Source organism: Canis lupus, chromosome 6, assembly GCF_003254725.2.
Source record: "Canis lupus dingo isolate Sandy chromosome 6, ASM325472v2, whole genome shotgun sequence".
Taxonomy (NCBI): domain Eukaryota; kingdom Metazoa; phylum Chordata; class Mammalia; order Carnivora; family Canidae; genus Canis; species Canis lupus.
Genome location: NC_064248.1, coordinates 73699862 through 73725899, shown reverse-complemented (window position 1 = coordinate 73725899; position 26038 = coordinate 73699862). Strand labels below are relative to the sequence as shown.

General features: G+C 38.8%; 1 protein-coding gene and 1 long non-coding RNA gene across 3 annotated transcripts in view; both read right to left on the bottom strand.

Moving 5' to 3' along the window:
* The window catches only part of NEGR1 (neuronal growth regulator 1), an 813773-nt gene that overhangs the window by 705290 nt on the left and 82445 nt on the right, over positions 1-26038 (bottom strand). The gene's annotated exons all lie outside the window — the stretch shown is intronic.
* LOC112641058 (uncharacterized) overlaps positions 12209-26038 on the bottom strand; it is a 90090-nt gene continuing 76260 nt past the window's right edge. The window contains exon 3 of the long non-coding RNA XR_004816680.2: positions 12209-12420. This is a non-coding gene — a long non-coding RNA (uncharacterized LOC112641058). The remainder of the gene's footprint in view (positions 12421-26038) is intronic.

Below are 26038 nucleotides of genomic sequence, written 5' to 3'. Positions count from 1 at the left end.
CTTTCAAGTATGCTCCACACACGCAGGTGGGTCTGTAAGTGTGACCACTGTGCCCTTTGCACGGACAGCTGGTGCAGGACTATAAAAGCACCGTTCTTAGCATGAAGAGAGTATCTGCTAACTCTGAGCAAGGCTGGGTTACACATGCGATCTGATGTGAGCCCGGCAGCTGGGTCACCACAAAGAAGACAACGACCAAAGGAACTTAGTGGGGCCCTAATCACAGCCACTACCTGCTACGAACCCAAGGCAGCATCACCTCATCATGTGCTATTAGTTGCAAGGATCGCCATTCATCACCACTGACACGCACGCTATTTGATTCCCTTTGAAGACTTTTCCGCTCCTCGTTCAAGCCGAGAACAGACGCCAACCTGACAAAGTTATCACCGCCACATACAGTGATCACTTCAGAACAAAGCCCCACACACGATGCCCCGCTTAAAAGGACAGAAAGTAGCTGTTGTCAAAGTAAACATCTGGCATTATTTGCTTGAGCAAATCTCCCACATTTTCACCATATGATCCACGGAAGTACTAGAAGGTAGAGCAAGGGCTCTTCAAAGCCAGAGTGTGGGCCAACAGAGGAAAAAGCATGTGGAGTGGAGATTAGCCATGGAAGGGTTAGGGATCCTGGAATGTTTCTCCAGGAGCACATCTGAAAAGCTCCACATTAGGGACAGGCAGGGGTCTTTGCCACCTGAGAGACTACATATGCTGTCATCTGTGAAAGAGGGGCACTTAGAGTTTTTGAAATGTTGGCTCAGGGTCAAAAGACATCCCGAGGAAATAGTCTATGAATGTAATATTCTGTATTACTGGCAAGATGTAGAAGGCTCTTGGATGATGTAGTGTAGGAATGGGATATACGGCAGAAAGTGTCCCCTTACCTCAAGTGCTGGTATGGCTCTTGCCCAGCTGCCCTATGAACAGGCTCAGGAAGTGGGGCCCCCTTGGCCACTGATGTAGTTGAAGGGGCTAGTGCTGGGGGATCATTTTATATTTATATTTTACGTGGCACTGTGTTCCAGCTCGCCCCACCTGCTAATGTACAGTACACTCAACGATTCCTGCACCTTCTGTTCCCCAGTCCCCCCTTTTGCCCCTGGGTGATGCATTCGCTTCCAAAATTTTGGAAGCAATTTTAAATGGGAGTGAACGGAAAAACAGCAGTTTATACAGAAATAAAATGAAGCCCTTTCTCTAGGTCGCCACATTCCAGATCGGAAGACCATTCATGCAATACACTGAGCTATCATGAAAACGGACACTAAAAACTTACGGTCCACAGTATACATTCGTTGATCAAGTGCCCCAAGGTCATTACTTCAGATGAGTTTTAAAATATGATGACCAGAATTGAAGTGAGATATTGCTGGGTGTTTTAAAATCATAAGTACTCTGTGGCATGAATTTAGTCTAAGAATCCAGTCAATAAAGATGAGACCTAAGAGGCTCTAATTCAACATGTTAAACTGAACCTGAAATGAAATCAAACACAGGTGTAAGGTTCTTATGGGGCTGGGTAATACATCTGCTGAGGCTGCAGGTGGTGAGCACTTTGCCTAGATAATGTGAAATTAGTATAATAGATCCTAACTGTCTACTACAGGTTTGGCGTGAGCGTTTTCTTCTGTGCCTGTAGGTGTCTATTGCCATCTCAGTTTTGATTACTTTGGTTTAAAAATCTACTCAAGTGATATTCACGGCTGTAAACTTTTATTTCTGGCAGAGGATCAGAGTCTTTAAGGTGAGGAAGAGCATTTCCCATAGTCTCCTTAGGCTTCTATAACCTCTATCCTTCATAAGAAACTCTCGTCTCTAAGAAAACGAAAGGCCAAACCATATAGGTCTTGGTTGATTAAACACAACACCTTGACTATCACTCAGAGATAAAAAGAGGCTCCGCAGAGCACAGGTGCAATATCGGGTTCACATTCGTAAAGTAAATGGGTCACTGAATTCTGCACAACACAGAACCTCCCCATGGTCTTCAAGGACAAGTCCAAGTGTAAAGTATTCCAGGACTTCAGCAGGAAGGGCAATGGCTGGCTAACTCCAAACATGAAACACTGCAAGCGGTGTCACATACCCACTCTCCACAAATCAAATACTTGGTCTCGGTGAATTTAAAGAACATGGAAGAAGGCCCAATTTTGCTTAGGCGATATTTATTTCGGTTTTCTCTGTGTCTGATGCCACATAATTAATTCGAATATGTTCTGATACCAGACGCTGTTGGCTATTTTCCAACAGCTTTAAAATATTGCGGGGAGGAAGGGTGTTGAATCACTGTATTGTACATCTGGAAGTAATATTACCCTGTGTGTTAACAAACTGGGATTTAAATAAAAACTTAAATATTTGGAGGGGACATGATCATCCATATCTAAGCGAGATACTGCAGGAGAGACACAGATGGGCAAATGGACAATTTTATGGATGGAATCGTATTTTAGGCTTTACATTCTATATTTTGGAATCAACGTAGCTTTTGAATAAAAAACAAACTTACAAACGACACATATTGTCAACCAACCTACAATTAAGGTGTATGGTAACTTCCAAAAGCATTTCCTGCCTCTTTGACACTAAGATAAAGTGGTTAAACTAAGTAGATTTTATACAATTTGTTCACTTAATATGCGTTTCGGAAAACTTGATATGTTTTTTATAACCATTCATTTCTGAATGAATAATCAAAGATTCCGTGATCAATGTCTCACTTTCTTCCAAAAGAGAAGATGGATTTTCAGAAGCTGGCTCAGCTCATTATGCAGTAGTACTGAGTGTGAAACTATCAAGGTTTCATTCCTTTTTCCAACTCAAACAGCTGCTACCATCTCGGAAGAAGCAGGTGTTGATGCGTGAACAATATTAGCACTAAAAAGAACAGACCGTTTGGTGATGACTTTTCTCACTGGAATATTATATCAAAATACTTTTAAATTCCCTAAAGTGCCCAGGTGGGAAGGCAAATTAAACTTTAAAAGGTCTAAAAATATTTCAATAGTTTTACTAGTTCTCCTTCTCCTTACAAATCCAATATGCAATTATAAGAATTATGACTTTAAAGGGGATATTACATTTCAGGGATTTTTTTTGTTGTTGTTTATATAACTCTATGTGAAAATATTTTTAAATCTAAAAAAGTATATTTCAATAAGAGAAACTCCAGAGAAGCTGCAGAAATAAATTAAATAGTCCAAGCATTAAAATCCAACTTTGGAACTTTAAATTGAACCCAAATTCCCAATTTGGGAATACATAAATTCTATCTTGGCACTATCATGTCACTGAAAATACTAACAAAGGAGGTTTTACGTGTGTGTGTGTTTTCCAGAAAGGTCATTAGAAAGCCTTTTATATAAATGGAGTTTTCTCAGAATGTTAAAAAAAAAAAATGCCATTGTGTAACAAAGCCTTCCTTTTGAGGCTAGAATTTACAACCATTTGAAGATAGGAGAATGCCATATAAAAATGTGCAAGCAGGCTCTGCCTTTGAAGGCCGAGACCTGGAGTTTTGTTGTTGTTGGCAGTCCCCGGGTTCTTAGGAGAAAACAAACAAAAACCGCAAGGTCAAACCATTATTTAAATAGCTCCATAGCAAGAATCTATCCATGTTTCATGGCAGATTGAATTCCGTGAAAGAAACAGAGAATTGCTGTTCGGAATGTTCAATTAGCGTGGATGCATCCATTCCATGTTTACTGACTTGTAAGCTGTTACTCTGAACACTTCTTTCAAGAACTCCAGAACCTGGATAGAGGGAACTACTGCCCATAGAGGGAATCCATAGCTCCAAGAGCTTCTTAACCATAATCTGGGACAGATTTTGAAAAGAGATGGACTTGGAGAGCACAAAGACCCCCCGCTTTGGAAAGAGGCCATTCCTGGGGCAGCGGAGAAGATACCCGGCGACGGGCCTCAGACTGAGGATGAACCTCTCCAACATCCCTTGGGAAGTTTGGATCTGGACTCTCAGATATGTGATGGCTCGGAGCATTTCAAGGGTTAGAAGTAAACTGGTCCTTATCCCCAAATTAGTGGGATCTAAACCAGAGGTTTTGCCCCTAAAAGGCATTTGGCAATGTCTAAAGAATTGTGATCCCTGTGCGATCCCTGAGCAGCGACGCTAGGGATGCTGCTCAATGCCCTACAATGCATAGGGCGAGCACATATTAAAAGAATATCTAGTGAAAAATATTAATACTACAGCTTTTTTGAAACCCAACCCCTAGATGCAGGATGGGCATTATGGCTCTGTTTTTTTACTTGCCCACCTGATCCATGACTATTCATTCAACTCGTATTAAAAGGTACAACTTAGCCTTAGTTGAGCTGTTGGAAATCACGGAAATGGTAGTAACCATAACCAGCTTTAGAGAATACAGATAATTTTTTAAAAGATTTTATTAATTTATTTGAGAAAGAGAGAGAGGAAAAAAAACACACAGAGGGAGTGGCAGAGGGAGCAGAGAAGCAGAGAGAGCTGTACTCAGCTAGATCCCAAGACTGGGGGATCATGACCTGAGCCCCAGGCAGATGCTTCACCAACTGAGCCACCCGGATGCCCCAATAATTGAGTTAAAGTAAACTAGATGCTGAGTACACAAGAAAATGATAGAGAAACAAAGGGAAGGCATTGCTCCCAGCGTCCCAAGTCTAGAGTGACAGTTACCAATGAAAACTGCTGTGTCCGGCAATGACATCTTGGGTGACACGGGCAGCAAACACAGCAATGTGGCCAAGAAAATGAGAACCCAGAATAGAAGAACATGAGAAATGTTTTCTTAGAAACACAGCAAAGAAGCTCTGGGATATGCCAGAAATTCCCAGGAGACAAGCTGGAGCAATTAGATCAATGGAGGCCTGAACACTAATAATTTGGGTGCTAACAGTCATCATGATCTCACCGCGTGACCTCATCTCGGCTGCAGAAACTAGAAGCATTTAAGTGATGCTTCATTCAATACTTACAATCCTACATCTATAAACGTAATAAGCAATGTCTGAGCCCTAAGAACACAGCAGTTTAAAACAGGTCCCTCCTCTTTGGAAGGGAACATTAAAAAGCAATTGCAATAATGTACCCCCCCCATGTATATCATATTGAATTAAAAGATAACCAATGAAAACTTCACATTTCTTGAGAGAGATGTAGTTTTCTGATAAAATAGGAATGCCACATTTTAGACGATTTTCCAGGAATGCGGTACGTTGCTGGTGTGTAGGAAATAGAGGTTTATATTATCTCTCATTTATTTTCCATTCATGAAATGAATCCACATAATAAAATTTTATAAGAGCCAGTTTTTCTTGGGAAAAGAATCAGAAAAATATTGTGAGATTCACCAGAAATGTGTAACGCACTTATTCATCATTATTCTGTAGCGTTGCTATCCTAAATATAAGCACGCTATTTAGTTTTCCAGATTATGTTTCTTTTACAATAAGCATATGAGGATGATTACACATATTGAGTAATCATTAAGTTGTCACTTAATCCTTGTAAGAAAGAGATACTATTTTTTTTCCTGCTTTATCAGGAAACACAGTATATATGACCTGCCTAAGGTTATTTTTGCTAAGTGATGGGCCCCAGACCCTAACCCAGCCTCTGCAGCCTATACAGCTGATCTGATATGAAGTTCAGCATTAGCAGTAAAGCTGTTAATAACTCTACACTTTAAAAGAATTCTTGTTGCTATTTTACGCTTATTTTTCTTTTACTGGCTTTTTTTCCTACTATGCCCTAAAACATAAGCACAGAAATATGATTATAAAGGATTAGCTACTGAAAATACTCAAGCTAGAAGTCGGAAGAACACATAAACCAAACTGGAATTGTTATTTTAGAACAATTTTGTTGCTAAGCTAGGCTTGGAGTGGAGGTACGCCTCTTTATCTGATTTATTAAATTATCTGAAGGCGCTACTTTTATAAAAGCTAAGTCGAAATTTCTAAACATGAATTTTGTCCTTCTCTTGAATGATGTCAAGGCAAATGATACATTATACTCCTTGGGTCAAATATGCGCATATATATGCTTTTACTGTTTTGTCCTTTTTTAAAAATTCTTAAACATAAGAAAGTAAAAATATAGTGTTACTTTTAAATTTTTGTTTATATTTATTTATGCATATATAAAATATGTATTTATTTATATTTTATTATTTGGATTACTGCATCCTGGGGTCCTATTTTCTAATAGGAAGTGAAAAATAAACAATTACAAACACAAAATAAAAACAGCACTGTAGACAGTGAACATTTTCTTGTAATACAGGTTTGTGCTTGACATTCAGAAATACCACAGGAGTAAAAACTCCCAGGATACCAGGAGTATAAAGTAATTCTACTCACATAAATCTTCAGACAAGTTTTGTTTTTTTTTTTTTTTTAATTTTAAGTAAAAATAAAATGATTTAAAATCCGACAGCACAAGGGTGGATGTGAGGGTAGGCTTTCACCAGGTTCAGCAAGTGTACAGGCCGCTGAAGGAAGTGTCCCCTGAGCCTGGCTTGGAGCCTATTATTTCCTTCAAACTAAAGCTTGCCTTGTGTTAACTGCTGCTCTGAGATCCTAAATGACCACTTAGAGGACCTAATGCATTTCTAAAAGAATGAAGCTCACATTCAGAATGTAACCAGTTGACTTGAAAACTTTTTTGGTGATGGAGGCAAGGAATATCCTTGAGTGGCCTAAGGCCAGGGATTGTTACCTGTTTATCACCCCTACTTATCTCCGCCTGCTGGCTTCACTCTGGAGATCAATCTGTCTCAAGTGCTGTGTCATAAGCATCTGACACCAGCTCTGATCTTCCCCCAATTCTCTACTTGGTACTCTGCGTCCCCATTTCAAATTACATGTAATCCCTTTTTTCAGCTTCCAAATAGCTATCATTTTACTCATACAAATACTTTAAGATCAAACTGAAAATCTCTTGAAATACATGCTATTTAAATATTTTCTCTGCCTTTAGAACTTACACTTTTTTTCTGTAAACTACCTAATGCTTACAATTTTGTACACCATCGGGGTCTCAAATGTTTATATTTATGGCTCACTGTTATTGTTTTACTATTTTTCCCTTGTTTTCTTACCTTTTTTTGTTGTTTTTGGGTTTTTTTTTTTTTTTTTTTTTTTGGCAGTCTAGAAAGAAATCAAGGTAGAGAAAACCAAATAAAGTACATCAAATTGGGAGTTTTCAACGTATACGTGGTTAGACTAATGCTTGTAACATGGGATATTCTGGTAGGAAACAGAAAAGTGTTTCAAATGTCATATGCTTATGCTAAGTATTGTTATAAATAACTTCCCAATCAAAAGTACCTAAGATGTTTCCTCTCTGTTCTTAAAAACATCCTTTAAAATCTGACTCTCGGTAATTTTATTTATTTATTTATGATAGTCACAGAGAGAGAGAGAGAGGGGGGCAGAGACACAGGCAGAGGGAGAAGCAGGCTCCATGCACCGGGAGCCCCACGTGGGATTCGATCCCGGGTCTCCAGGATCGCGCCCTGGGCCAAAGGCAGGCGCCAAACCGCTGCGCCACCCAGGGATCCCTCTTGGTAATTTTCTTAAGTTGACTACGATGACCGTTCCCTCATCCATAGGATTGCTGGTGCAGATGGTAGGAGCCTCAACATAGTTCACAATACTAGGTTTTTTTACTTTGGGTATTATATTAAAAATTATGATTTATCAGAACAATATCCACTGGATACGATCCATTACCCATTAACAACTAAGAATGCTCAAAAGAGACGTAGCAACACATCAACAACAGTTGTCTCCAACTGATTTATGGATCACTGCATTAGAAGTTTTAATTAGAAAGGTCACTTATGTTGAGGAAATACTCCTGCGGTGAAACGTATTTTGATATCCAGAAGATATATTGTTTGGGTAAGGAAACAGTGGGTCAAAACAACATATTAAATAAATATGTCAATATTAATAAAATATGAGTTCCAAAAAGACAAGTGAGGAAGCAGGGATGTACACGGATTGCCTTGAGCAGTTTTAGACACAGCGATTCTATTGTAGCTACGACTCTAGGAAGTTCCCCAGGTCATTAATGCAAGCGCACACCCAGGAAATGCTGGGGAGGGCAAAGCATTACCAGCCGCCTTTGGGTGCTATCTACCTGCACCTGCACCAGGACGGGAGCGTTTCTTACTCCTTTCTTTCATCACTGCACTTGCTTTCTTCACTCCGCTCCTCTCTAGTCAACTCTGCTGCTATTCCTTTCATTCTCCGCCTCTTCCTTACCAAGTCTGACTTCTTGAAAGCCTCAAGAAGATTTTGCAGAGAGGCATGATGTCCATGCTCGGTATCTAAACATTTATAAAACTGGCAAGAGTGCTGTGGTTTTTGAATAAAATATCGTTCTTGCTCTGAGAAGCGTCCTCTCCACTACTCTCAAGTTTCAGGTGCTGCTAGTTTGTGGGATAGGTAACAAGGAGGAAAGGGGGTCTGTGGATGATTTCGAGATGTCTAGCTCCCCTTCCAAGATCCTACCGTCTTTTCATCAGGTATGAGCGGAGACTTGATATTTTTGTTTGGTTAAATGTCTTATTAAGACCTGTTTTGATTTCTGGTGTCAGAAATTCCACTTAAACTGCCTTAGACAAAAAGAGCTTCTATAATTAGGAAGGGCAATGGTACAGGTAGGGCTGACAAAATTGGAGACCAGGCATTTTTTCCTCTCTTTTCTCTCCTATTTGCTATGTTCCTTGTTCTCTTAAAAAGAAATCTCAAGGGGCACCTGGGTGGCTCAGTGGTTGAGCATCTGCCTTTGGCTCAGGGCGTGATCCTGGAGTCCCGGGATCGAGTCCCGCATCGGGCTCCCCACAGGGAGCCTGCTTCTCCCTCTGCCTGTGTCTCTGCCTCTCTCTCTCTCTCTCTCTCTCTCTGTGTCTCTCATGAATAAATGAATAAAATCTTAAAAAAAAAAAGAAATCTCAAAATAGAGATTTCTCTTCAAATTTGGAGCCAGAGAAGCCTTGGACTAACATCTTGAGTTTTATCACTAAAAAGGAAAACTAGTTTTACTGCCAAGCATCAGGTTAAAAAGATGAAATCCCAGATAGCAACCGAATAATCTGGTTCAAAGGACTGTCTCCTGAATTAATTTTTATGGTCAGATATGGTCAAGGGCTATGATTGACCCACCCTGAGTCAGAATCTAATGCCTCACCAATCCCTGGGGGTACAGAGATGAGATTTTATAAAAACCATGGCCACTACCACTCAGACAATATTGATAGTTTGAGGTGGAAAGCAGTTCCTCAAAGCTAGACTCCTTCAAAAGTGAGAAAGGAACTCTGTGTGGCCAAACTATTGTTCCCTCATATTAGCTGTATCACAAACAGCACTTCCTCTAGTCTTTTCTTTGACTTGGTTTCCTTAGGTGTCACCCTTTAAGGTTAAAAAAGGTGATAAAAAATAAATCTCACAGAATACAGAAATAATTTTTTTTAAAAATTACTCTGCTATTTATAGTAGGGAGAAGTGAAAGAAAAAACAAAATATGCATGAAATATATTTTAAAAATTACTGAACTGTGAATAAGCAATTGAGAATTGAATAATTTCACACAGTATTACTGTATATTCTAAGTAGGCAATTTTTTAGTAAACCAAATAGAATAAATAATCGTTAAATCCACCATATATAGTGGTATGCAAGTTTGAGAATTTGTATAAAATGATTAAATAAATACATCTAGAGTGAAAGGGGAAAAGGTAAATGAGATTTTTTTTTCTAGTGCTTTCTGTCACTAGAAAATTATCCTCTAATTTGAGGATTTTGCATCTTTTCAACAAAAACTTTTTTGACAGAGACATAGTTTATGTTAATTGAGTTCTCTGAAAATGAAATCTAAACAAACCTTGGAAGAGTTTCACTTCCTTCTATGAAATTGTAAGGATCACACTGTCATTCTCACTTCTGAATCAACTGCTTTCCTTTCAAACTAAAGTATCACTCTATATTGATTGGTGTACATATATTTATTTCTAAATATTAATTGTCCCAAATCTACAAATTAGGCTCTTTACAAATTTTGCAGTAACTTCTTTGCCAGAAATAGAAAAACGAAGCCATTACTTAGAAGATGTTTACACTGGGTCCTGGATGCTGAAGTGAAAGAAAAGTCAACCTCTCCTTTCTTGCTGTCTTGTCTTTTCCTCTTCTCTATCTGAGCACACACACAAGTAAAAAATCAAAAGGGAGGAAAATAAGGTATTCTCTCTCTCTCTTTCTCTCTCTGGGCCTGCAGTGTATCTGTCAAAAAAAAAAGTTAATAATAATTTCGGTAGAATTAGTATTATTAGTATAGAATGAGATTATCTTTTCAGGCCAAGAGAGAAAGCACCTGCTGTACGAGGTAGTAGCCATGGAGGTGACTTCAGTCTACGGAAACTCTGAGGTGGGAAAAGTATCTACACATTTGGTGTAGGTTTGGAAACTTAACAAATGCACAGTAGCTGAAATAATTAGGGTAAAACTGAGAATAACTGGAGAAGCAAAAGGGAAAAAGGAGGACATGGCAAGAGTTTTTGGAATTTTTTTTAAAAGACTACGATTAGAAAAACAAATTAAATGTATCCCCCATAATTAAAAAAATCAGGATTATTAGTAGGAAGTTGCAAGGAGTCACAAATTCATATTCAATGAATATGCATATTCAATACTAAAATAATAAAGAAAATACATTAAGTATTGTTGAACAAAATTCTATAATGTCTAGATTAGGAAAGTGTTGAATATAAATCAGACCCCTAAAAATCACATTCATATTTTTTAATCACCGTTAGACTTTTTTTTTCCCTAAAATCAGCAAGATGCAACTTTCAGGACATCCTATTAAATACTGCCTTACTGGACTTTAAAAAGGGTTCAAATGTCCATAATGAACAACTTATTATTTTATATTAATTTAATAATGGGTATTCTGGTGAATAGAATTTTAATTCTGATTTTTAACCTAATTATCTATTCTAAGACATTTTGCTTCAGGCCAAGACTTAGCATGTAATCTTATAATTTAGAAATTAAATAAGTAAATCGTCTTTACTAATTTTTTTTATGGTCTTTAATATTGTTTTTGCTTCTGACCTTTTGCACAATTCAACAGGTGAATGAAGTCTAAGATGGCCAAGGTTATCTTCATGCAAATTTTTTTTTCTGCAAGGGTTTTTATGTGATCCATAGTTTAAACCAAACTCTCCATTAAGTGGATGTATATTAATGAGGCTTTCCTTCTGACCCATTGTTTTTAACACTGAATTATGTCTGACACGTCCTAATTAAGAATCTTTTCCAAAAAAAAAAAAAAAAAGAATCTTTTCCAAATTTAGTGGACTTTAACCAATGTCAGATAAAAGTTCACTGACAAATCAGAGGTAAGTAGAAAGACAACTGGAAGACTTCATATGCAAATTTTCAATAGAAGAGGAGTAAAAGGGATCCCTTGAGACCACCACAATGAAAAATAAGAAGTGTGGGACCATTAATACGGGTTTTGGAATTTATAGTTAATCAGAAAATTCAACTCTGCATGTCCTCATATTTTAAATAATATCAAATATTTAGACTTTTACAAAATTCCTTTATCAGTACCTCTTTAATAAATCTCTCTTGCAAAATGATCAATATATACCGGGAGAGGTTATAAGGTCTTCAGGGTTTAGAAATCTTTCTCTTGCCTTAGGTAGGTTTTGTGCTCCTTCACAGCACTCAGGGTCTCACACTTTCTAGGCACCCCCAATTTTTTTAAATTAAAAAATGGATGTTTCATCTCTATCTTTGTCACTTTTTAATTGACATGAATCTGTATTCCAGACCTGTCTCTAAACATCACCTTTTAAAGAACATTCTTGTCCATCTTCTTTGAAATTGCAAACTTACTCATTATTTTTATCTGATTTATCTCCTAGAACTTATTTCTACCTAACACTGTACAAATTTTACTCATTTATTTGTCTTTTGTCTGACACCACCAGTAGAATGTAAGCTCCATGAGAAGAATTAGGCTGCTGTGATCTCTACACTAATGGCAAGTATTCCAAATGAAACGTGCAATGAGCGGATAATGCAAATTTTGTCATTCTTGGAACTCAGAAACTTTTAGGGGGTTGCGAAGCCAGGAATATACTTAATCGTTTTTTTTTTTTAATATCTTATTTATTTATTCCTGAGAGACACAGAGAGAGGCAGAGAGAGAGGCAGAGACACAGGCAGAGGGAGAAGCGGGCGCCCTGCAGGGAGCCGGACGTGGGACTCGATCCCGGGACCCCAGGATCACGCCCTGGGCTGAAGGCAGGCACTCAACCGCTGAGCCACCCAGGAGCCCCTACTTAATCTTCTCAATGTCAGTCCTTGTAAGCCTCTGTTTCCTTTCGATGAGCACTTTAAAAAAAAAAAAAATTTGCATTAAAAGTACTCAGGTTTGCTCATTTCCATACTTACCGTTTGTCATGCTGTAGGTATGGGAAGCTAACATTTCCTCTGGTGTCCTTGCTTATGTATCCCCTGTTGTCTTGGGTTTCCATAGAGAGTTCTCACTGAACGAGATCTGAGATAGGAACCTCTTTCAGTTCTATTCATCTGCTATTACACGGGAGCTCTATTGATGTGGTGGTGGGGTAGGGTGAGAAGGGAAGCATGGTCTATTGCTGTGATTCCTTGGATCCCTCAGTGAGCCTGTGTCCCTAGGCTACGTCCTTAACAAGTGCTTCTTATTCTCCCTCTCCCCAGTCCCCACCCTCAGACGAGGCAGGAAGACTACAGAGGACTTCCCCAGGTGGGTTAGGCACTGGTAAAGCCCAAGGAGCGAGGCTCTCGTAAAATAGATCTGAGGGTATTTCAGCACGGCTACTTACCCCCCTCCCCCTGCCAAAAAAGCATGAGGGGCTTTTTCTCCGAGCTAATTTGACATGGAAAAATTACAAATGAAAAGAAAAAGCGCAGATTCAAGAAATAGAGTCAAACAGTGACTGCAACTATTATTTCATTCAGCTATATGAATTTTTGCGAAAACACATTAGGATGCTGTATTTCTCTAAATTGGGGTGTATATACTGAGCATCAAAAATCTACGGTGAGGGGATCCCTGGGTGGCGCAGCGGTCTGGTGCCTGCCTTTGGCCCAGGGCGCGATCCTGGAGACCCGGGATCGAATCCCACGCCGGTGCATGGAGCCTGCTTCTCCTCTGCCTGTGTCTCTGCCTCATTCTCTCTCTCTCTGTGACTATCACAAATAAATAAAAATTAAAAAAAATTTAAAAAAAAAAAAAAAAAAAAAAAAAAAAAAAAATCTACGGTGATATATAAGAAAACGCAAAGGATCCTTATGCCCTTTCGGGCATCTATTGGGGATTCTTTCAAAGAAACTTGGAATAAGGTCAAGTTCACAAGCTGTTGAGAAGTAGAGATGGTATTGGTAGGTAAAGGTCTGCCTAAGAAAACTTAGGCTGTGATTCTAGAGGCTTCTGAAGTTAATCCTTGCTGCCAATTCTTTATCTGCTGTTATTCTGATTTCTCTCCAAGCGGTTCTTATGTTTTGTTTTGCTTTGGCATAGAATATTGTTGTAATTTACTCTTGACAAATACTAGCGATACCCTACCTATAGACAGGATAGAAAGGTCATTTATGAAAACATCAACAGCCAAACTTTTAATTACAATCAATTTCAGCACTTTTAATAGAAAAAAAATCAATGTTTCCAAGAACTGTTACAGGAATAGTAATGTTTCTGTGGAAGTTTTATGGGAAAATTATGAATATTATGAGAAGTGCATATTGAAATATCAAACTATACCTTCAGCAACTGAACATTTTTTTTATCAGGTCACTAACACATTGATCTGCTTGTGAATCCAGTGTTCCCTATAGCTAAACTTTTGTAGTATCAAATGACTTCCAGAAAGATGACTGGACACCATATTTGACAGGCCATTAATTTTAAAGTTGTCTTAACAGAAAACTGAAGGGAAATACTAGTGGACCGAAACAAAGCTATTTTGATATTGTGAAATGATCGTCAGCAGTGTGGGACAAATAAAGTCACCAAGATTAGAGCATATTAATGATTAGGCCTTTGCTTTTTTATTAGCCCAATATGATTCTTTTTCAATAAAACAATTATAAATAGTTTTCCTTCTACATCCATATTATAGAGGTATATGAACTACCCATGGTAGTTCTTTTTCTTTCAAGCATTTCAATAGTTTTGTCATTATAACTAAATGCCATGACTGCACCTACTTCTATTTGCCAAAATATACTATTTTTCCAAGGAAACAAGACAGTACTAGTATAAGAACATGAAACTTTGAAAAACACTTTAAGGAACTTCATATCTAACTATAAACAACCATATATCCAAATATAAATATTGTATTAATCATAAATGAGGATATAATCCTTCTCCATGAAGCCCCAGTAACAGATAAAAATCTGCTCATGCACACAAAGCTTCAAAATTAGTTTCTCGGGATCCCTGGGTGGCGCAGCGGTTTGGCGCCTGCCTTTGGCCCAGGGCGCGATCCTGGAGACCCGGGATCGAATCCCACATCAGGCTACTGGTGCATGGAGCCTGCTTCTCCCTCTGCCTTTGTCTCTGGCGCTCTCAGTCTTTCATGAATAAATAAATAAATAAAATCTTAAAAAAAATAAAATAAAATCTTTAAAAAAAAAAAAAAACAAAAAAAAAATTAGTTTCTCATAAAAATAAAAAAAATAAAATAACAAAAATTTCAATAAAAAATGCTGTCCATCCTTGTCTTGCTGAACATAACGTATTAGTTTCCTGTTGCTGTTGTACCAATGCACCCCAAACCAAGTGGCTTAAGACAATACAAACTTATTACAATTAAGGACGTGGATCTCACTAGGGTAAAACTAAGGTGTCAGTAGGGCCACATTCCTTCTGGGGGCCCTAAGGGGCCCAGATATGCTTCCTTATATTTTCCAGTTTCTTTTTTTTTTAAGATTTTATTTATTTATTCATGAGAGACAGAGACATAGGCAGAGGGAGAAACAGGTTCTCCACAGGGAGCCCATTTGTGGGACTCGATCCCTGGACCCAGAATCACACCTTGAGCTCAACGAGCCACCCTGGTATCCCTATTTTCCAGTTTTCAGAGGGTGCTCACATTCCTTAACTCTTGGCCTCCTCTTCCATCGTCAAGGCCAGCAATCTGGAGTTGAGTCCTTCCATGTTGCCACCTTCCTGTTCCTCCTCCACCTTTAAGGACTCTTGTGATTACGGTGGGTCTGCCTGGATAACTCAGGATAATCTCTCTCCATCGCAAAAGTAACTTTTTGCAATCTTAATTCTATCTGACATTTTAAGTCCTTTTTGCCATGTAAATTAACATACTCACACGTTCTGGGGACTAATTCATTTCACTGTAATTTCATGTAGTATTAGCAACTTCCACAGAACTAAAATAAACACGTTCCTTAAAATGTGATTTTAAAAATTTAATTTAAAAAAATTCTACAGTAATTAATTGATCTTTTTTCCCCTTCTCTCTCATTTTTTAAGCTACTTAAATTGTAGATAATGTTTTCATCTCCATTTCATACCATGGCTACATATCTCATTATATCTTTTGTGATTGTTACTCTTTTCCTATTAAATAATAAAGATAGATGAAAATGATATAGAATTTAGCAATGCTAAAAAATTCTAACTTTTGGAGTGCTCAATAATTATCAAAACAGGTTTTCATTCTCTCATTCAATTTCACAACCATCTTCTTACACAGGCACAGTAGTTTTTGTTTTCGTTTTGATTTTTAAGAAAATTTTCAATTTTATCTAAGGTTTACATTTAATGGTATAAAGCTGTATAATTTATTGCCCTGCTTTCCTTACATTGAATTTATTATTCTACAACAGTTTTAAGCTTACAGAAAAATTGAGCTGCAGGTACAGAGATTTCCTATATATCTCCCCCACCCCATACACACAACCTCCCCCATTAAGAAAATCCTGCACTAAATGTGCTATATTTGTTAGAATCAATAACCTGTATTGATTATCACCATCATTATCACCCCAAATCTATATTTTGCATTATGATCCACTCTTGGTGTTGTACGCTCTATTAGTTTTGAAAAATGTACAATGATTTGTATCCAACTTTAAAGTATTCTACAAAGCAGTTTTTCTGTTCTGAAAAACGTCTGTGCCCTGACTATTCATCCCTCCATCCCACTTTACCTCTGGCAACCAGTGATCTTTTTACTTTCTCCATAGTTTTGCTATACTGGGGCATTTTAAACATCCTGTATTGCAGGTGAGTAAACTCCGACCTGGGAAGTTCACTGCCATTCCTCAAGCCAATGAAGTATCTAGATTTGGATTAGAATGAAGATCATTTGAGCCTACGAAGTTAAGTGCATTTGTTTTAAACCATGTCACTCTTTCCAAATAATACTATAAGTTTACATCCTAATGTTGTTGGGTTAAAAGGCCAAGAAGTAATTTCATGTAAAATTTAAAAAAATTTTTTTTTCCACAGCTTTAAATATGTTTTATTGCATTACCATGATGCAAGAGAGGCAGTGTGGGATTAAAACAAACAAACAAACACAACACAGATGTAGAAGGCAAGAGTTCACTCAGCTTTGGCAAACTGTTTAAACTTTCTGAGACTTTATCTGCAATGTGTGGCTCATGTTTTCAATCACTAAGAACCATGTGGTAGGTCCAGAGGGGTCCACCTGAAATCACTTCGTAAATTATGAAGTTCTTTTAAATATAATGGAACATGGTAATTACTACATGTGCTTGTCCAACCGTCAACGAAGGATAAAGACAGTCTGTGAGTTGATTCAAGCAATGATCAAGAATGGATCAGAAACTATTTTTTATCCAAAATTAACCTACAGAGAAGGGAAATCATATCTAGAAGATACTACTGGTCTCCTGATTCCAGTCAATACTCTGTCCATTTTGTCCTTTCCTCTATTTACAGTAGAGGGCTACTGGGCTTTCAGAATTGGTTTCCAAAAGGAACCTAAATGGCAAAATGTTCACTCCTCCTGTGTGTAAATGTCTAAAATTGCTACTAATGTGAGAGCACCATGATTGGTTCAAGTTTTCTAGGAAAGGTATGGAGATAAAATATGTTGGAGAATAAAACTAAGGTTTATTTCAAGTAAGTGTTCAAACTGGAGGATAAACTTAAGAAGTATAGAAATACAAATGCTGATATTCTCTATTAAAACAATTACTGATTATAACTTTTGGAAATATAGAACAAAGGCACTGAATATTGGGATTATCATTATTTTTCTGAAAAATGCTTTTTTATGCTTTTTAATTCTTTTCAGTTTTTTACGTTTTATTAACTGAAAGATTCCATACCCTTCACCCCTTAAGTCAGTCTTGAGTTGAGGCCTGGGTACTGTGAATACAACTCTTTTATGTCATTAGTTTGAATATATTTATGTCACCCTTATATACATAACAGGAGGAAGTAAGAGTTTATGAACAGTGCAAGACACCTTATGGGCTTTAAAAGTCCGTTAACAACCAGAAGAGGACTAAAATATATATATATATATTATATATATAAGATTTTAGTTATTTATTCATGGGAGACATAGAAAGAGAGAGGGAGAGACACAGGCAGAGGGAGAAGCAGGCTCCATGTGGGGAGCCCACTGTGGGACTTCATCCCTGATCCCAGGATCACACCCTCAGCCCAAGGCAGATGCTCAACCGCTGAGCCACCCAGGTGTCCTAAGGACTAAATATTTTTAGAAATATTACTTGCAAATATTTTTAGAAATATTATTTCTAAGAAAGTTAGGCTGGTTGCACTAGTACTGAAAGAAATATTACATATTCTTGGAAATTAGAAAATATACATTAGTGATATCCACAGGCCAATGATGTTTTTCCCTCCAATTTTGTACACAGTTTTAACAATGATAAGTAAAATTCTAAGTAAAATTTTGTCCCTTGTTTTATTTCACCTTCCAGAGTATCACAAATACTTCCCTTTGACTAATAATTTTTTATAACCACATCTACAATGTTCACAACGGTCACATCAATTTCACATTCATTTATTTAAAACCTCTATAGAGCAGCTACTATGCCCTGAGCACTGTGCCAAGCACTAGGGGTACATACTCCTAGGAACTTGCTATCAAGGGATGCCTGGGGGGCTCAGCGGTTGAGCTGCCTTTGGCTCAGGGTGTGATCCCCGGATCCAGGTTCAAGTCCCACATCAGGCTCCTTGTGGGAGCCTGCTTCTCCCTCTACCTGTGTCTCTGAATCTCTCTCTCTCTCTCTCTCATAAATAAATAAAATCTTAAAAAAAAAAATGAAGAACTTGCTATCAATGTACCCAAACTGTCTTGGGAAGAAGACAGTAGATAATTAAAATATAAGGTAGTAGATATGGCGATAGAGTTAGACACTCAGGATCCTGAGAATCCAAAAAAGGAAAAAAAAAAAAAAAGTTAAGTTCCAGAAGAATATCAAACTCATTGAGCTAAGTGCTAATGAATGAGAAGAAGTTAACCTGTCAACTTTAGGTACGGGTGAGTATTTCCAGACACAGGAGACATGGGTGAAGGCACTGGCTAAAGAAAAACAGCTTGGAATTCTACAAGAGAAAGGAGGAACACTTTAGAATGGTTAGGACATGAAATTGGAGGCAGTGGTGGCTCGGTCGGTTAAGTGTTTGACTCTTGGTTTCAGCTCAGGTCATGATCTCAGGGCCCTGGGGTTGAGCCCCCATACTCAGCACAGAGTCTGCTTGTCCCTCTTCCTCTGTTCCTTCCCTCATTCTCACTCTTTCTCTCGCTCTCTCCAATAAATTTAAAAAATGAAGAAGAATGCATTGGCAAGAATGAACTTGCAATTACAAGGAGGGAAAAATAATGGGGGGAGGGCCTACATGCTTTGACATATATATATCTACCCCAGTATATATATATACATATACATATACTGGGGTAGATCACTGAGAGCTGGGGAATGGAACGGCCAAACGGACAGATATTAGTGGCTACAAAGTAAAAGCTGGATTTCAGAAGGAAAAGAATCAAAGTTTGGGACCAATTAAAAGTGAATTTCAAGATGGATTCCATGAACATCCTACATGTAAAATGGAATAAGTGAAGAAATGGTTATACCATCGTCATAACAACAGTGATAAGTAACATTCATTGAGAATCTGTTATCTGTCAGACAGGGATGAAAGTGCTGTAGTTACATGATCTTGGTTAACCTAATGAGTTTTAGGTAGTACTGTGATCCTTCACAGATGATGAAAACGGGGCAGGGGGAAGACATGGAACTTTACTCAGGGTGCATAGTTAGCAACTGACAGAGTTAAGATTCAAACAAAGCCAGGCATACCGATGTAGTATGATAAGAGAAGAAACACGAAAAGTCAAAGATAATGCCTAGTTTCTGGCTAAATTTACTAGAATGCTAGGCCTCTGAGGGTGAGAAGCTCATTTTAGCGCTTTAGTGTATATACCACAGTTAAGCCACTTTCCTATTACTGATGCTTATTTTATTTATTCCCAATATTTTTGTAACTAATACTAAATCCAATATCATTGTGCATATAGAATTCCATGTTTTGGATTATTTTCTTCTTGTAGGAATTAATGCATGTGTACTCAGTCTTTATATGAACAGTGTATGAAAATAATAATTTCTTCCAAAGCTTACTCATATTGGTTAATTTTCCCCTTCCTGAAGCATTAACATTCCGACCATCGTAATAATAAAAACCAACCAGCCCCCCTGAAAAAATAAAATAAAATAAAAAACAAAAACAAAATTACTATTTAAACGTAATTAAGACATTCCTTTTGTTTTGTTTTGTTTTGTTTTTGTCTACGTCTTCTAAGAACGGTCACTCCATTCATAGGCTATTTTTGCGATCCCTGTGGAATATCCATAATGCACACAGTACGAGTAGGGCCAGCACGATCCCCCCACCGTGGGGAAGCGCAGGCAATGACACTGACATGGGGTATGGCCGGCTGCTTGTCATATCCCAGCTGTGGGCTCTGGAAAAGTCTGGCCTTTCTAGAACTTCAGGCCCTTAAAAAAATTAAGGACGGTATTAACCCAGTTCTCAAAACTCTTTAAAGGGATATTTTTTAATGATATTTCATGTAATTTAATGCAGTGGAACTGGCAGTCAGGATACTGCACAAATATTTTCTTTTTTCCTAATTTGTTTTTGTTCGTCTTTTAGAGGGAGGGGTTTAGACTCGAGAGAACAATTTGTCAGGTTTCATTGAAATAAAGACTACTCTTCTCTCTGTTCTTTTACCTTCAACGGTCAATTTTACTTTAAAATCACACATGTGAATTTGTGATCAACGGCCAATTGTATTTTGTGACTTTTATGGCCAGTCCCTAAAGACAGAGTTTTCCATTAGCTGGTCCACTTCTCTGAACCTCAGGCAGCCGCTGGCTTGCAGAATCCCAATTAGTCCTCCTCTCGGTGGCACCTTGTCACAGCACCTCCCTTGCCCTCTACCGATTCTAGTTGACAGCTTGCAAGAACAAGAGGCTAAATCAGGACACAAATGACTCACAGAGGCTGGAGGCCTCTTAAGCTCTTCTTGCTTAGATGGTGTCTCACAACACCGTAATCCTGCCTTTTCTCCTATATTAAGAGAATCCCTGGCTCCAACAATTATCTGCTTATCAGATGTGTTCATTACATTTTTCATTATCCTGCCAGGTACGTTCTATATTGCGACTGCGTTGGATTTCCTCAGCCACCTGATGAAATAGGCCAAAGCGTGTTGTCAAAACGAGTCAGACACAGAATTTTACAAAGGGCTCCAACACTGTATGTTGTATATTATTACCATAAAGATCTCAGGTGCATTAGCTCAAAAATTCAAAAAATAGAAAGCCTACACACGAACCATGCATGGTCCAAGTTAGGAGCACTGTCTATTTGAAATAACTGTCAACTGCCTCATGATTTAAAATATACCGAGAATGAAATTTTTAAAAAAAGTATAGACAAAGAGAATGTAAAGGGCACATCTTCCGTAAGTACTCATCTACTTCAAATATATTCTGGTAGGTGTGTGTATCCAATGAGACAAGACAGCATGCCAGTAAGTCAGGCTTAAATTACGGGCGGTATTAATTAAACAAAGTACCGTCTCATTTGTGCATCTATTTGTATCTAGGTCTGTGTGCACATAAAACATACACTTTGCATACCTAATAATTACGGAGAAGCAATGAACTCTTGCTGTTGTTCATACGCAGTTTTATTTCCAGCACCTATCTCAGAACTTGGCAATATTTATTGATTTAATTATGTGAAGAATGGCAGAAAGGCAAACTAATGGGGATTGCAGGATATTTACATGAATTTTTTTCTGGTTATTTTAGATGCAGCTTAAATAATCTTGACTTCTTACATTCTTACCGTATTTACATTAAATGATCTACTACCATCCATCGGTAGTGTAGGTGGAAGTTTCTGATGGGATGACTAATATAAGATCTAAAACATAATTAAAATTAAAAATTCATCGTTATCCCTGCGATACACTGTTTCAAGGTAGCTCTTCTCTCACAGAAGCTAATAATGAGCAAAACTGGATAGTGCTGACCTACGTGAGTGTCTGGCTTCCTGAAAGCGCGGTGTCGTGGAGGTGGGAAAGCAGGCCAAGCTCAAACGCTCCTCCCAAGACCAGCCTCAGAGACCTTCTCCTCCTCTAGGGACAAGCCACCCACCCTGTTCTCCTTGCTGACACCAACTGCGCTGCCTTCAGTGCACTTCTGAGCAGTCTCTTTTGATTTTCCTTTGTATCCTCTCTGGCCATCCATTTTTTTTTCTTTTAAATCAAATATCTGGAATTTATTGGAAATAGCATCCTTTCAGGTCAACAATATCCTCAAAAAAGTCAAACCTGGTACATTTTTTGTAGATACATGAGTGGCATTGGAGGCAATTACACATTTAAAAACAAACAAACAAACAAAAAAACAAAAAACAAAAAACTGATCTGTGCTTAGCTCCCTCTGCCCGTACCGTCCTGCTCTGGTGCCTGGATGGCACACTTGTGCTCCTTATAGGGTCATCCTTTCCATCTGTCGCCTTCTCCCCGGTGCAGGGGCTCCTCCAGGCTCAGTTCCTGACCCTCAGAGCTCCTTCCTACATACCAGCTCCCCGACAGGCTATGTCAGAGCTTTAACTCTTACCTCAGGATAAATGATGCCCACGTCTTCCACCCTTCTCTCTTTATGAACGCTAGCTCCTAATTTCTAATTCTCTGCTGGAAAACCGTGTCTTTATATTACCCCATTATTCTCTAAAACTTAAGATACACAAAACCAAAATCAGCATCTTTTCCCCTAGACCTTGTCCCTAATATTCCTGTTTCTGGCCACAGTTTCATTATGCTCAGGCTCAAAAACTTGTGGTTAAATTTAAATTCCCAGGGGCCTTCCCTAATAGGGGATTAGTTAGCAAGACTACTTACTCTTCACTCCCAATGTGTCCCATAACAGCTCTTCCATTTCTCATATCACCTAAATTTGGGCTTCATAATATTATACTTGCTCAAAATAATAACCATCAAGCTGGTTTCTCAGCATTAGGCACAGCCCATGACAATCAGCTCTTCCCAAGACACAACTTTAATCACTGATCTTGGCTTCCAAGTCAGATATCCTCTATCTCCTTTCTTGAACATTTCATTGGCTGCAGCCCTATGAATACAAGGATATCAGGCTGCTTGCGTCCCATTATCTTTCACCTCAATGCCATCTTCCTTCCTCTGATTATTCAAATTCCAGCCATGTTTCATGATCTGCTTCAAGTTCTCCATCTCACAACGTTGACTATTTTTCTACCCTACACTAGCCATTATTGAAAGTTCTATTTTTCCTCAAATCATATGGTACTTGCATGTTCTGTTTATGTTAAAATCATATTTTTTCTGTATCTTCCAACCAGATATAAACTTCCTAAAAGTTAGGGAAGGTCTTTATATTTTGTACCTTAATTTCTACATCTATGAAATGGGAATGAGAAAACTACTTGCCTCAGCATATATATCACATTGGATTGTTATTTTCGATAATTCGCCCTTCTCAAGGTCACACACTGTCCCCGGTAACTTCACAAAACACCCGCACTGTGCACACAGCTTCCCCCCCAGTGTCTTGCCTGCTTTGGGCTTGCACTGACCAACAGAACGAGGTTGACGATGTGCTGGTTCTGAGCTCAGACTTTAAAAAAACACCTTCAGTGTTTTTATTTACCCACTTGTACTTTTGACATAACCAAGAAAAGATTTTGCCCAGGCCAGCCCCGAACTGAGATGAAAGACAAACCAGAGGCATCCCCCAGAGAGCCCTACATCTGTTAATAAGCCAAACTGAAACCAGAACAATGGTTCAGGCAGAGCAACTGATGCCTTTGTCCCAAATTAAAGACTGTTCTGGAGATGGGTACCCTGAATATATACTTATTTTTGAATGCTGCTGAGATTTTATAGTTATTTCTTACACTGGGCATTTCTGTGGCAATAATGAACACAGAAGAGTAAGAAGTAAAATGCTTATCGAATGCTCAGAAGAGTGCCTCGTATGTGCTCATGTGCTCACACTCCCTTTCTCTCTCTCTCTCTCATTCTGTGTGTGCGTGTGTTTTATTAACCATTCACAGTTAATTAGAAAGAGGACAAATAGGGGCATTGCTCTGCGGCCTTGAAGAATAGTCCTCTTTGTAGCACCACATTTCCTTTAAAATGTAACGATATCATATAATATCATACAGAAGAAAATTCAGGCAAACGATATATAGTGACATGCAATAGTCACGCAACTAAGTACCAAACGCAAGACCAAAATCTGGGTCTCCTGCCCTCCTAATTTAGTGTCACTGGCATATGTTTTTAAAGGCAAGCGCCCCTCCCTCTGATACATCAGCTTAATGAGACTGAAGTGAAATACTCTTACCAAAGCTCTACATGGAGGTGGCAAGGGTGGGCTCCTCAAACCTTCTAAGGATCCTGCTTTAGGGAGTAGAGTCAACTGACAGCTCCAGGTGTGCCACCATTAAGCTGTCCATGGTATTTACGCCAAGCCCAAGCATGCCTGAGCTCCTCTGGTCAATGACCAAGCATGAGGCTAGGACATTTCTTACCCTTGGGGGTGTCTTCTGACTGTGGCTTGGGGACTTCATATTTGCAAGGTCAAGGTGGTCTCAGAACTGCGTTGCCTTCTGAGGCTCTTCTTTCTCGGGCCTTCTTCCTCCCATCTCGCCTTCCACAGCCATCAGACCTGTATCAGTGTCTGCAGACCCTCCCTGTCTACCTCTCCTTCAGCCCCTTTATCCTTCTAGGGGTTACTGCGGAGACCTGACACATCTAATCCTGGGTTGATGCCTGCTTCTCAGAGTACCTACACTGACCTGCTAAAAACAAATACTGAAATACCTGTTGATTACCAACTGCGTCTAATACCACTGCTGAGGCTATGTCAGTGAGTAGGAACTGCCTTCAGTTATGGAGCTCAAAATTGAGTATCAAAGAGAGCTACCTGTATGGCATTCAGTAAAATTTAATGAATTCTATAATCCAGAGGTCTACAAAATGCATAAGAACTTGAGGAAATGTTACTTCTTCTGCCAAAAGACAAGCTATAAAAGATTTCACAAATGAGCTGACATTTGAAACTGGCCTTCAAGTATGAATATTTTCTTAAGTGGAAAACAGCAATGGGGAAGAAGGTTGGAAGAGGGCATTCCAAGTAGAAGGATCCACGTGAATATAGATAAAGCTGCGAGAAAGTACACAACATGTTTAAAGGGATATTCAATAGCTTTAACTTTCTGTTATGCTATAATCATAAACCACAGATAAGATGCTTCCAAAGGCAAATTTTTATTGATTTGCTTTCTTTAAACTTTCTTCTTAGGTGTCTGAACAGACAAATGGTGCTTCCCTTCCCAAAGCTGAACATACACATACACACACACACACACACACACACACACACACACACAATAGGGTCTGTAGGCAGGACAGGTTTTGCACTGGGTTTGGAAGGAGTGCTGAGGGGCAGCCAGGGTCCCACATGCCATAAGCAAAAATGAGAGAAACTAAAGGAATACGTTCAGTCTAAAGATTCATCTCCATGCTCGTCTGGGCCAGGAGCTACGATGGCAATACCCCTGGCAGCACAGAGGGTGTTTAGACTGCAGGACACAGAAGATACTCACAAGAAAGCAGCAGAAAGACACTGAGCAAAGGAAATACCAAAGAAGAGAGGTAGAGAGAAAGATGGCAAAATCAGAGGCAATGGGCACCAGAACTGAGCAAAGAGCGCAGGGGAGAAAGAACTCGAGATGGCATAAGCTCTATGATCTGAAAGCGAGACTATGACAAATTACAGTTTGGGAAAGGAAATCACCAATGAGAGAAATAACCGTGGTTCCTCTCGAGTAACTGAAGAGGGAGATGGTGAGCCTCATGCAAGGCACTAAAAATGACAGAAGGGGAGGACAGGAGAAAAACCAGGTAACGAACCTCAATCGGTAGCACTGGCGCTCCTGCCCAAGCGTTGGTGTTCCCTTCATGTGATTTAGGCACAGCTAAATCCACATGCAGGCTACACAGAAGTCAGTCATCATATTTAGATCATAACATCACACAGTTTTACCAAGCAAATTCCGGCAAGTATCCTCAAATGTTTGGTTGATCTTTATGGACCATCTGGCCTGAGTACTAGTTACCGCGTTCTGAATCACTGCCAAGCAATTCCACTTGTCAATTTTAGGCAATTATTTAACTTCTCTACGTGGAAGTTGCTTCACCTGCACAGGTGGATAAAAACAATGCCCATCTCCAAGGGTTATTCTGAGAATTAAAATGAGATAACACATGAAAAAAGGGCTTAGCTCAGTTATAGCATACGGGAAGTTCTCAACAAAAGCTATTATTACGAGTTTAATTGTCTTCGGCAAGTTATCTAACCTCTCTGAACGCTGGAG